The sequence below is a fragment of the Netta rufina genome (genome assembly GCF_964035555.1).
Source record: "Netta rufina genome assembly, chromosome: 1".
Classification (NCBI taxonomy): domain Eukaryota; kingdom Metazoa; phylum Chordata; class Aves; order Anseriformes; family Anatidae; genus Netta; species Netta rufina.
Window position 1 is genome coordinate 157,337,023 of NC_140123.1, and position 13,209 is coordinate 157,350,231.

Sequence of the window (13,209 nt, forward strand, 5' to 3'; positions counted from 1 at the left end):
GCCACCAGAAAAGTGTCTGTTTTATCTAATCTGGAAAAGTTAATGTCTCTTGGGTATGTTCCAGGGCTAATCTTATTTTTTCATGCAGCTAATGAAGGATTATTTTCATGGTGAGCTGAGCCAGTAGCAAAGTCATTCACTGTAGGGCAAAAACATTTCCTACTTGTCAAGTAAATGAATTATATCTCTTCTCATTGACCCTGATTTTTCCTAGAAACATAGGACTGGACAACCATACGTTATACTAACATTTAATGTATTAACACTACAACTTTTTTTTTTTTTTCCTGGCTTTTGATAGAAAGATATTTTCAACAGATGTGACATTAATGGATCACTTTCAGAAACTGTAGATTCAGAAAGGATATCTTTGAGCAATAGTGTGATATCAGAATACACTATACACAGTGACAAGTTATGTTAATAAAATGAGTTTCACTGAAATTTAATTTGTGCCTCATTATTCTCTTGTGGTTATCTATATGGAACTTTCTAAAATAATTCCATATGGCTTAATTGTCTTTGCAGGCTATGGGAGACACTTTTTAAACATTATCAGTATATTTTTAAACGAGGTGTCAATAAAGTATTGTGATTACAGCCCTGTAGTTTAGTAGCAAATAAAAAACAGCAAACAACATTAGCATAGCTTATGCTACACCTGTCTGAATAAGAAAGGACTGTAACGTATAGGTAATGTTTATAAACATTTTGGTTATGCAAAAAAAAAAAAAAAAAAAAAAAAAAAAGTGTCATAATCTGTTTAACTGAAAAGTATCAGCTTGGGTTAGAACCCTTTCTGCCTTCGCAAACAATTGATCTCCACATCCATCACAGTGTGTCTGAATACTTGGCTACAACCCTGGGCTTAGCAGCTTATGCATAAATATGTTCCACAGAAATGAGAAGTGGCACCCTATGCAAAACTTGCATCTACTTTTCCATCTGCTTTTCTTCTATTTTGTGCTTTTTCCCTCCCTTACAAGGTCCTAGCAGATTCTGCAGAACTTCAGGCAGAAAGCAATTTGCATATGCAAGTGCAAACAGAATGACACTGGAGAGGGAGAGCTGCAATTCGATTATCTCTTAGTTAAATGCTGAGAAAATCTGTGTTCTGTGGGGATTACTCAGAATGTCTTAGGAGACTGTAAAAACCTTACACTGATGAAAGTCACTTTGAATATATCATCTAATCTTCCTGTGTGAAAAGAGTTTTTCTCTCCCATCCCCCCGTTGAATTCTGGCAAGCTCTTTGCATTATCTAAAGCCGCTAGCATTTCTGCAGCTTCAGGAGACGATCTACAGAATCCTAAGGAATCTACATTAGCATCTCTGGGGTTTGGCTAGGTTTTGTGTTCCTTGCAGGCTGCTCTGAGGATTGTATACACTTCATGCCAGTGTGTTGATGGATGTTTTGTGATGCTATATAAATTTATTTATTTATTTATTTATTTTTAATACATTAAACTTTACAGGTGGAGAATGGGTATTCTATACCTCAGAAAGGGTGACTGTGAGAGACCTTAGCAGAATGAACAAGTTAAAATAACTGCTTATATTTTAAAATTCATTTCCATTTAAGACACTTAAAAATGCTGAGAACACCACATCTACTTGTTTATCCATTTTGTGGCTTTGCCACTTTCCCTCAATATTCCTTTATAAAAGCAAACGTATCTACTCAGAGAAACTGCTATCACACTGTGGGACACAGCTTTCTTCTAACTCATTTGCAGTAAGGTTCCTGGTGTAATAAATTTCAAGTTAAAAAAGGCACTACGTTCTATTTCTGTAGGGCGACAAGAATAGGATTTCATAGAAGGCTATTCCCAAGGGCAGGTCTGTGGGAAAAGCTGCAATAAACTGGCTCCCACCATTGTATTGTCCAGCAAACCAAAAAAAGCAAACAAATAAGTCTCTTCCTTTCTGTTTAAAGAAACACATATAATTGTAATTCTGTTGTATGTATTATTATAATACTGTTGTTTAATTTCTGTGAACTATGAGTAATATCCATGAATAAAAGCATCCAAACCTGGTAGCTGGCAGTTATAGCATGAGATTGATTTCTCCAAAGACAAATTTTGAAATGATAAAACACTGCCCCAATTCATTGTGAAGAGGCCAACAACCTCTGTCCCTTTAAAAATCTTGTTAAGTGGCCTTCCTTTTTTTTTTTTTTTTTTTTTTTTTTTTAACTTCCAGCCTTGTTTAATAAAACAGTTCTAATGCAAGTTGCCCACTTAATAACACGTCGTTCAAAGTTAGCAATATTTTGGCTTGTAGAATTTTTCATGTCAGGATCATGAATTAGCTTACTAGTACTTGCTTAAGCCAACTGAAAAATTGTATATTTAACAGATGTGGATGGAAGTACAGAAAAAGGGATGTTAAAAGATGTTCTCCAGCTCATTGATTTTCCTACATTCTACTTATGATTAATATGGCTGGTGAGAAGAAAATTGTTTTTTAAAGGTTTTAGATTATTTCAGAATATATATCAAAGCTCTTCCAGAAATGCAGATTGCCTCATTTACTAAATTGTCATTCACAAAAATAAAAAAATGCTGTTTTTTTTTTTCACAGACTACATTTTTGTTACTTTTTTTTTTTTTTTTTTCCTAATAAATGGTATAAAAACACAACCAGAGTCCATGCAGCTGCCAAACCTAAAGAGACCTAATGCTTCCTCTTGAGAACTGCTCTCACTGGGAAAAATGCTCACTTACCACCATCAAAAACATCAAAAGTGCAGTCTGTGCTGGGGAAAACAGAAAACTTGGCTCAGACAGAGGCAAGGTTGATCCCCAAGCAGAAACAACAGTTCATCCCCATGGAGCAGGCACAGAACTTCACAGAGGTGGGGTGCAGATCAGGGGGACATGAATTATGGAGCAAAGAGCTCTGGAGACTGAGCAGGAGCCAGTGTTGTATCCATTTTACCACTATCTAAGAGCTGGTGCAAATAGGAAAGATCCTGCCTAGCCTCAAACACTGACAATCTGAGCATTTACAAGGACTGATCTGAGATCAAAGGAAATTTGGAGTATTTCAGGGGCCTGGGCCCAACATTGCCCCTGCTTTATGCAAGGATTGAGATAAGAAATCCAACTCCAGAAATATGATTTAGGGACCCAAGCTATAAACAATGCCAGCACTCTCCTGACAGCCAGCTGGCTCAGGAGCATTTGGCTCACTGACAGAAACCTTCAGAAGGCTCCAAGCCAGATTGTCGTATGGATGATGGTGGCTTTTCACATCCCCTTTTTTTTTTGCCCAAATCTTCTTGGATAGTTTTACTCCCTTGCTTTGTCAGACCTCTAGAAGTAAAACATGCCATAGCTAAATAAGACTAAACTGAGTTGACAAAACCCTTCTTTTTCATTATCTAGGTATTCCCAGTAATTATCAATTAAAATCTGTTTTCCCATTTAAAGGGAAGAGTGGTTTTATATTATCTATAGGAAATTTCAGAACACTATTCTTTGTGAAAGATTCTGGGATGTGGGCAGGCCTCAGGGTGTCAGGCAGGGCAGGGCTGTCCCGAGGGGGAGTGGATCTGGGTAGCAGTGTCGAGCTTGTTATGATGCCTCCTCACTTCCCAATGTGTGGTTCTGCAGGCTCTGGTTAGCATGTTGGCTTGATACATACTTGTGCTTTCCTGCTGCTGGTTTCCCATATAAATATATGGTTTTGGATGGGAGGTGAAAATGCAATCGATCATGGCCTGGAGCATGCCGTGATCATTGCTTGAAGCAATATCCACATCTTCTCCCATGCAGCTCGTCTCTCCCCAAACACCTTTTCCTTCGTCCATAAGTTTACAAGAGTTAGGCACAAAGATCATAACTCCTTTGATTTCATTCTGCAATTCTCTAACCATATTGTTTTCCTGTGATTTCTAAGCCAAAAAACATCCCTGATCTGAAAACCCCTATCTCCTAAATTTAACTAGTGCTGCCACAGCTGCTTGAGCTGTTCTCTCTCCCATTCCTTCAAAAATTCAAATACATATTTTCATACATCCTGAAGTGCAAGTGTTTACACATTCATACCCATCCTGAGGATCAGCCCGCTTGAAGACCTTGGCATGGAATCATCTTCTCACCCCAACTGTCATGCTTTATCTTCTAAACGGTTATTAGATCTGCGTACTTGATTAACAGCGCTCACCCAGAAGCTGCTACATGACAGTCCAGTTCCTCTGAGGTTCTTACCACTTGTACTTTGCCCTCTCCTTTCAACATTGATCTCAGCTCTGACACTGCAGTCCCTTTCTATTGATATTCCTACCATTGCCATCTTTACTGCCTGTCCTGCTGCTTCCCACCTCTCTCCCTTCAGGGCACATCTGCCTGTGCACTGTGTCATTGTCCTCCTCTCCCAGCTTCCAGAAGTCACTTGAAATATCCCACCTGTTGTTTCATTTGATGCTGTCCAAAGAGTTGCAATTTGCTGTAACTGGTTCCAATAGTGTACAATCTCCAGATACAATTTATTAACATCCCCCAAAGCATTGGGCTTGCTGTTTGACCAAAAGTTGAGGGAAATCACCAGTTTCAGTTGCGCAATCAACTGAAAGCCAAGCCACAGCTCAAGGACTCCCTTTTGATGCAGCCCTACACAGCAGGTCAGGGTTTCAGTTTGATGGAGTGAAAGCTGTCATGGATGGCCAACAAAATCTATTAAACTCCTCCATGTATTTAACAGATATTCAACTACACATTTTTTGTTGTTGTGTATTTGAGTGGGATAGTGCTTTCAATTTATTTTTCCTTGCATTGAATGGATTCCTCTTCATGTGTTCTTCTACACTTTAGAAACCCAACATTATTTTTCTCAAAAATTTTAGACAGTGGTAAATGTGAATAAATATTTAAATTTTCTTAAAACAAGTAAAATAAAATTTAAAAGGTTCTCGACTCCAAAAATGAAATTATGGTTACAGTTCTGATTACTTATGTAAATAAATCTGTCATCAGCAAATACAAAACAAATGATTATAGTGAATTTAATTTAAACATAACCTGTCATAGCAAAATTTAATTAAAAACTGATGTATATTTACTTTAGTTTCTACCTTTACCAGAATGTGTCAGAACGAAAAGAAAATCAACCCTGCAGACCAGGAAATTGTGGAAAGACCATCAACTCCATTTAATGCTGTGTTCAAATATGATGGTTGGACCAGATAATCTTGAAGGTCTTTTTCAACCTTAATGATTCTATGATTTCCTCAAACAATGGAAAACTGTGGTCAACAGAAGCCCTTCTGCAAAGCTTTAAACTTGTTTATAGATCAAGTGTGAAAAGTGGAAACATTAAAAGGGATTGTGGCAGATGATGCAGATTGTGTTACACAATGCCAATGTTTTGGCAAAGTGAGAAAGATGTTCACAAATCCTCTTTGGACCTTAGGCATGCTGTCTCCATCTTAGAAGAAGCAGACAGTAATCAGTTAAGGTGAACTGACAGTAACTTCATTCTTTGTTTTCTTCTCAGGTTCCATCTTCTGTAATACATAATAAATATGTTAGTTTATGTAATGTATATGTATATGCAATTCTTGACTGGAAAAAATTAGTTAATTCTCCTTCAGCTAAGTAGCTAAAGAAGTGCTTCACTCCAGCAATGATTTCTCAAAGCTGCTGTGGACAAGATCTGAGTCTCTATGCTCTATGCTGCTTTTAACAATATCCCAACAGTCTCTGGGTCATCATCTACTTCTCCTCAACTTTACTTCCTATCTCAATGTATGCAATGCCTGTCATTAACATTCTCCTATAGAAACACCACACTTTTGGGCTCTCTGTATTATTTTATGCACTTTCAACCAAAAACTCACAGCAAAATGATACATCTTTCATGGTACAGATGGGTACTACATGAGATTCAGAGGATATTCAGAGAAGGGTTTCAGGCCAAATGTTATTTAGTGTGCACACAGCTTATGTACGTAAAGAATGATCACCATCTACAGTAAGAACATGACCCAGGCTGTGCAACTTGGCCTGGACTTCAGGGAATGCTTCTTGTGGGCAGTGTCACTGGTGGTGCAGAAGTAATTACAATCTAGTAGAGTAATGCATGCTTTCAGTGAAAATTGCTGCTTAACAAGTTGGGTGCCCTTCCGTGGACAACTTCAGGATCTAGGTTGCCAAGGGTTAGGACTAAATGTACATTATAGCATAGCTCAAAATGTCAAAATCACAGGTTACAGAAGCCAGCTGCTACAATGGAGAACAACCCCTCTGCCTCAAATGTGAGCCCAGATCTTCGAAGGCTAATTTTTATGACCACCTAATCTCTCATCAGCACAAAGCCTGTAGTAATTGTAGCTGGATTCATTGAGTCACAGCAGAAATTTCTCAAAAAAACCACCCTATTTTCCTACAAAACTGATGAATTGAAGTAAATTAAGTCATGAAATATATATCTCATGATATATATATGTAATATATAATTATATATATATATATTATTTTTTTTTTCTTCTGTGAAACACATCCCATAAAATAAGGTGAAAAACTGCATTTAATACTCCCTTCTCCAGGTACTAATGGAATGCACTTGGGCCAGCCTATTCTCTCTCTCCTTTTTCATTTTTGATACCACTGATGTGAAATTTTATGTTATAAAACTTTGCATGTCTATTCCTTCGATTTAACTCAGTGTTAAATGTATGCAAATATACAGTGGGGCTTATGAGTTTTCCTAAGGTTATGAGGGAATTATATCCATTTGGCATCTTCAAAATGATTGCCAACATACTTTATCAGGAAGCACATTTTACATTTCATATTTAGAATTACTGAAGTGATAAGTGAAGTGCTGCTATCTTTATAGGCTGAGTTTATATCTAATGCTGCTTCTGCATGCTTCAATGCCAGGTTGAATTAAGTGAAAGAAGGTGGCATCTGTAGTTAGTACTACATAGAAAAAAAAATTTAATCACATAAAACCCTGTGAAAATGAAGAGCTTCAATACAACCCTTGTATTCCTTCTGTTGAAAAGGAGATAATCTAGGTTCTTAATATGTAATGATGGAATAATAATAATAATAATAATAATAATAATAATAATAATAATAATAATAATAATAATAATAAAAGTTCCTTATGTTTGAGAACTATCTATTTACTATCTGTTTGATCTAGTCTGTTTACACTATAGCCTAAATTTATTCATTCACTGAAGAGAAGTTTTTACAGGTTTTTCTGAAGGAGATAGGAACGGGAGGGTGGGAATAGCGTAGTAGTATTTCCTTAGTCATTTGTGGATTGCCTTTCCTACTGAATAAGATATTTAAGCATTCTATCTATAGTTGTCAGTTTAATGCATTATGGATTCATAAAACAAATTTGTTCATTTGAGGAGAATCAGATTATGAAAACAGGAAAAAATCATAGTCCTTTCTATAAATAAAATACTTTTACTTTTTTGACATACTTAATTCTTGAGATGAGTAAGGGTAAAAAGAGTTAACAAACTAAATATATCTGAAGTGACTACTGTTAGCAGTTCCTCACAATATTCCAGAAATGTTCCATATGGAAGGAAGCAGAACTGATACGTTTTTCAAGAGGGAACTAAAAATAAGAGGATGAAAATAGACAAAGACTCTTCTGTCTTAACTAGAAGAAATTGGTCCCTTGGGTCTGAGAACTAAAGTTTGCCAGGAGAAAAGGAGTATGTTTCCTAGGGACAACAGCAGAGAGGAAATAGAAATCACAATAATACTGTCAGACTCAGTTATGAGAAAAGATAACTGGCAGAATGCTCAAAGTACAAAATCAGTTTCTGAGACTAAGATTTTTGAAGAATAAATACTATTGTATTTATTGTTATTACTTGTTGTTATTATTTGCACTTCAGCTTTTTTTTTTTTTTTTTTTTTTTTCCAGTTTTGTTATATTTCTTCACTAGAAGGATGGAAATGTGATTTTCATATATAAAGTTTGTTAAGAACCAAATAACTCCACACCATATCTTAATCTAGTATAAATTCCATTACAAAAAATATTTACTTTTGATTTTGAAAAGAAAGCTGTGTTTCAGTCAATGGGTTTCGATGTTCCTCTTCCACTTAGCTGGCCATGGCTCTTTTTGTCTACCTTTTTTTTTTTTTTCCTACTTGACTGTTTGACTTGACAGTGTTACACAGTTCTTGCAGTATATAGGAAGTCCTGTAAAAACCTGAACTCCTGCATCACCCTAGGCTGCAGCTGTATGCTTGCAGGCAGCCGAGTGGATCTAACAAACTGCCAGAGTGAAAGGAGGTTGGCGCCTGCCCTCTTCCTTCCTTGCTCCTTTCAACCAGACCTACCTGGGAAGAGACCTTGTACTGATGCCTCTGAGGCTTGCTTTTCTCTTGATATTTGTGTGTTACTTCACTAAGTAGATTGCCAGTTTGTAGATTCTCTGCCTTCCAAGCTTTTTCAGATGGAAATATACTTTTTCATATGCTTTTTGTTTGTTTGTTTGTTTGTTTGTTTTTCACTGCCTTCTGTCCTTCAGTGCTTATGTGGTTTCTAGCAATAGACGATCAACAGATATTTTTTATATCAGTCAAAATACAATGACTTCTTGCATAAAATGTTTCAGACTTTAGGTGACTTAAATGCTTACAAATGCTTACAAATAAATTGCAATATGAATAGAGGGTAAGCAGCTCAAAATCTCTAGTTTCTGCTTTGTTTCAGGATCTGCTTTTCAGAAGTTACAGAGAGGAACTGTGAGTTGAATCTGTGGTATTCTGTGTGTATTTTTGATGCTCAGTAAGTGAGGTTTTAAATACCTTAAGGATGGGTTCTTGTGTTCCAGTCTGGTAATTAGGATGTGGCAAGTTTGTCACCTTTTAAATCAGATATTACAATTTCCTACATCTGTATCTATAGACAAGCTGCATCTATAATTGTTAATCTCAGTACAAAATAAAAAGGTGTTAGTCTTTTGCAAAATAATGTTGCACCTAAAAACTTTACTGAAAGACCAATACTAAAAATGAATTAATATTATTAAAATGTTAAAATTATTAACGTATTAACTTATTTGGGCCTTGTTACTTTGTTTCATTTAAGATGAAGAGTTTATTACATGAACCATCTATGTTTTTTCATATTTTTTCACAATACAAATGCATTGTCTCGCTCACCTAAGAAGAGAAAAACAAACAAGCAAGCAAACAAAACAGCAAGCACTTTTGTTTCTCGGAAATCGTCAGGAATGTTACCTAAGTAAGCTTCTTGCCAAAAAAATCTCTGGCTTATTTTCTTCTTCATGCTTAACTTTATCTTCTGCATTACTCTCTCTGAAACCCACAGCTGGTGCTGATACCATCGCCCCTACAGTAGGTCCTAGATTAGATTTGGAGAAAACTCTTAAGCAGATGCTTGAACAGTAGGCCTCTTTATCTGCAGCTTATTTTATTCTTGGCTTGTGCTATCATGATGAAATACCAAACTAGATGGAGACTTATGAACATACTCATCTGAGTGTTAGTGCCTAACATCTCAGTGCTCTGGAATTTCCTTCCAAATTAGATGATTTTTAATATCCACAAGAGCTTAGCTGGTCTTCTGTTGGGACTGATGATGTATGCCTGGGAAACTCACTGGCTGTACCACTTGTTCATCTTGGTTCAAGACTAGTGTCATGTTGCGGCTGTTTGCTGCAAAGTAAGCTGTTGTAAATAAATGTAGATTTAGAAATGCCATTCTGTATCTTGTGTAACACAGAAAAAAACTATTAGAATATAAATTTCATGATGAGCATGAACATGACATTTGACCTCAAGCTGTCCTCAAGTGGATTCCTATATAGACACTCTCTTCAGGTATTGGAAATTCCAATAGTTTCCACTGAGGAGACAGGACAACCACTGTTATATGAACTATATAGAATTGCTGGTAAAGAAAAGATCGTTGTCCAGTGATTGCTTTGCAAAAACATCCAGATATTTTCCTTTTTCCATGGTCTCACTGTCCAGTAGCTAATATATTTTTGTTGCAAGGATATTGTTAAACTTTTCTATGCTTTCCATGGTGTGATAGGTCACAAAGGAACACTTGCTCCTTGGCAAAACTGATGTAGTATCTGGAAAAAATACAAGTTCTCCAGGTTCTTATTTCTGCTTATTTGTCCATTGAGCAGAAGAACACTTTGCCACAATAATGTTTTTATTAACCTTCTCAAAAAATTGAAGGGTCTTTATTTTCTTACTCTCCCCAGTAAATTACAGAAAAAATATTTCATGTCTCAGTGCTTGTGCAAAAGAGAAAACAACACCAAAATCTGACTTCAAGGTAAAGCAGATTGCGCATTGGCTTTGAGCTTTCCAGCCATTCTTCTGAAGAATGAAACAAGGGAATTTATTTAGGGCATCATATTTTGACAAATTCCCTATTAAACTTGAGGAACGTAAGTATTAAGAGTCAACACACTACTCTTATAGAAGAGTACAAGGCCACAGAATATGAGACAAAGAGCAACATGTCCTAAAGAAAAGACATAAGGTGGGCATTATACCTTTCATAAAGCATTAATATTTTTCTCTTGTATTTTTCCTACATCTCATTCTGTTTCCAGCTTCTTTTCTTGATGTTGTTTATCATTTATTCTTTTTCCCATCATTTAGGTGTGCCTTGTCCTTATAGTTATCCTGGCTATATAACAAATGTTATACCCCTAAAACTCCCACTTCCCATACAAAAAATGACTCTAAGCTTCTCTGAAAGATTATGATACCTTCTGTCACTTTGGTGATGGAGCTGTTAAATGCCAGTGAAGGTTGGACTAGACAAACTCTAGGCATCCTTTCCAACATATTTTATGTTTTTGATTTGATTCTGTGGTTTAAACATGGACAAGGAGGAATATACCTACCAATTCTCTCTCTTTGGGGACTGAAATGCACCTTTTATGGGTCAGCTACAGGCTCTGGTTTTGTATGTGTGGCAACACATGCCTGAGAAAATTGATGTTCACTTGCTTCTCTGCTAATCTTTTGGCTTTTCTAATGTGCTACAGGGAAAAAAATCAAAAACAAAATAATCCACATCCCCCAAATATTCTGCAGTGTCTCTGCCAATAATGGAGAGCTTGTTCTTTCATCCTCCCCTAGAACTCTTTACATGAGACATTCAGCTCTGCTTTTTCTCGCCTTCTGTTGAGACCAGTTCATAGTGTCCAGCCATTGCAAGCTGGCATCTGCACAAGAATGTTTTATGGGTCTGTGCATGTTCAGATGAAATATGCTGCAATGTATTCTGCTGTGCTTGTGTGCTTAGGTGAATGTGTGCCAGGGAAGGAGAGGGGCAGACCACTCAAAAAGGGCAAGCTGGCGCTTACCTAACACTTTCTGAATTTTGAATGCTCGGTGGTATGCATATGTAGCTGTGGGTATAGCTTTAAGATTGAGTTTGGCTTTGGACAGGATGGCAACCCAGAGACTACAAATTAGTGATGGATATTCAACACCGCCCTCATTCCTCTGCGGTCATTTGACCCTACACTTGCTTGCTCTGTATCTCCTCTCTGCATTGAAGCTAATAACAGTTTCCCAAATAATCTCTGGTGCAACAAGAGAAAGCCCTGTGGTATTAGGGATTGTATTCCATGACAAAATAAAAATAAAATAATAAAAATAAATAAAAATAAAAATAAATAAAAATAAAAATAAAAATAAAAATAAAAATAAAAATAAATAAAAATAAAAATAAAAATAAGGAAGTCAGAAAGACATGCTCTGAATCAGACTACAGTCCTAAGAAAGAGTCTCATTAAAGGTTCTTGCTGCCAAATGCTGTTTCACTTGCCTTCAAAACTGTCTGCATTAATGACTACCTCCACTTGGAAGTTATTTACATAAAGTATTGTTCTCATGTCACTGCTACAGATAGCAGCTCCTCACTAGGTGAGAGAGAAAAAAGAGCAAGTTGCAAATTAATTCAGAGAAAGTTGGTTTTAACACGTGGTGGGAGGGATGAAGTATTCATTGTGTAATGCCCCCTCTTGCACAACGGGGTATGACATCTCATATCCATATCACCATCAGCATCACCATCACATTGGCAGTGAAGGTGAAGCTCAGTGTTACCATAGTTTGTGCTTCACAAACTATGTGTTTCACTTTACACAGTTCAGTAAATAATTCTTTCTCAGATAATGTTTATTTTCCAGCTTTGCAGAACACATTTGTCTAACAGGTTTTGATACTCTTCCATTGCATATATTATTCCATATATTACACCAGAAATGTTTGGGCTGGTGACATTTTTATCAGTAAAGTTAATTTCTATTAAAACAAGGTTTAAATTAAAGCCGAAAATCTGTCCTCGTTATCTCTATTATGCAGTTATTTTTTACTTACTGTTGAACATCCTAATTAAAAATAAGATTGTTTGTACTAAACTAATTTAATTCCTTTCAAAATGAGTTAACTTCTTTGGAAGTAGACAACATTAGCTTAGGTTTAGAAGGTCCATTCCTGAATTTAGTCAGGAATAGCTATTCTGGAGCAATGCCATGTAGACAAACTTCCCTCACAGACAGAGCTGGAATTTTCTTCTTTAGTGAAATGCTACACGGTTGAAAAATGCTTGTATTTTGAATTCAGATTCAACTACCATTTTTTCAGAAAATCTAAGAAGGAAAAAGTGTGGTGAACATTTCTGTTCAATACGTATGATGACTTCTTAAAAGAAAACTTCAGTAGCAGGTCAGCTATTCAATGTTTGGATAAACCTCTGTGTGGCTGCTGAGGCTGACAGTGACTTCCTAGCTAAGAAATAAATACATACATACGTACATACAAACATATTTGGAATTAGAGGGAAAAAAGCTATTGATCTCTCAGAACCTGAAATACCTGAAAACTCTGAGGTTTATTCATTTTTTGTATCTTTCTCGTGATACCTACTTAATAGAGTGAGATTTTTCTGGGCACACATTAACATGTTAAACCTGAAACAGATCCAAATAAGATTAAATACAAGGTCTTTGAAAAAAAATAATATATATATATATATATATTATATATATATATAAACAGTTGTTTGTTGCTGGTTTTTTTTTTTTTTTTTTTTTTTTCCTGAAAACACCTTGTTATTTTTGTAAATCTTACATTTGATGAAATGTTCCAATTTGTTATTTTTAGAGGTAGGCATGAAAGGTCAGACAACTTGTGTAGAGAAACAACCAGAAGTGAC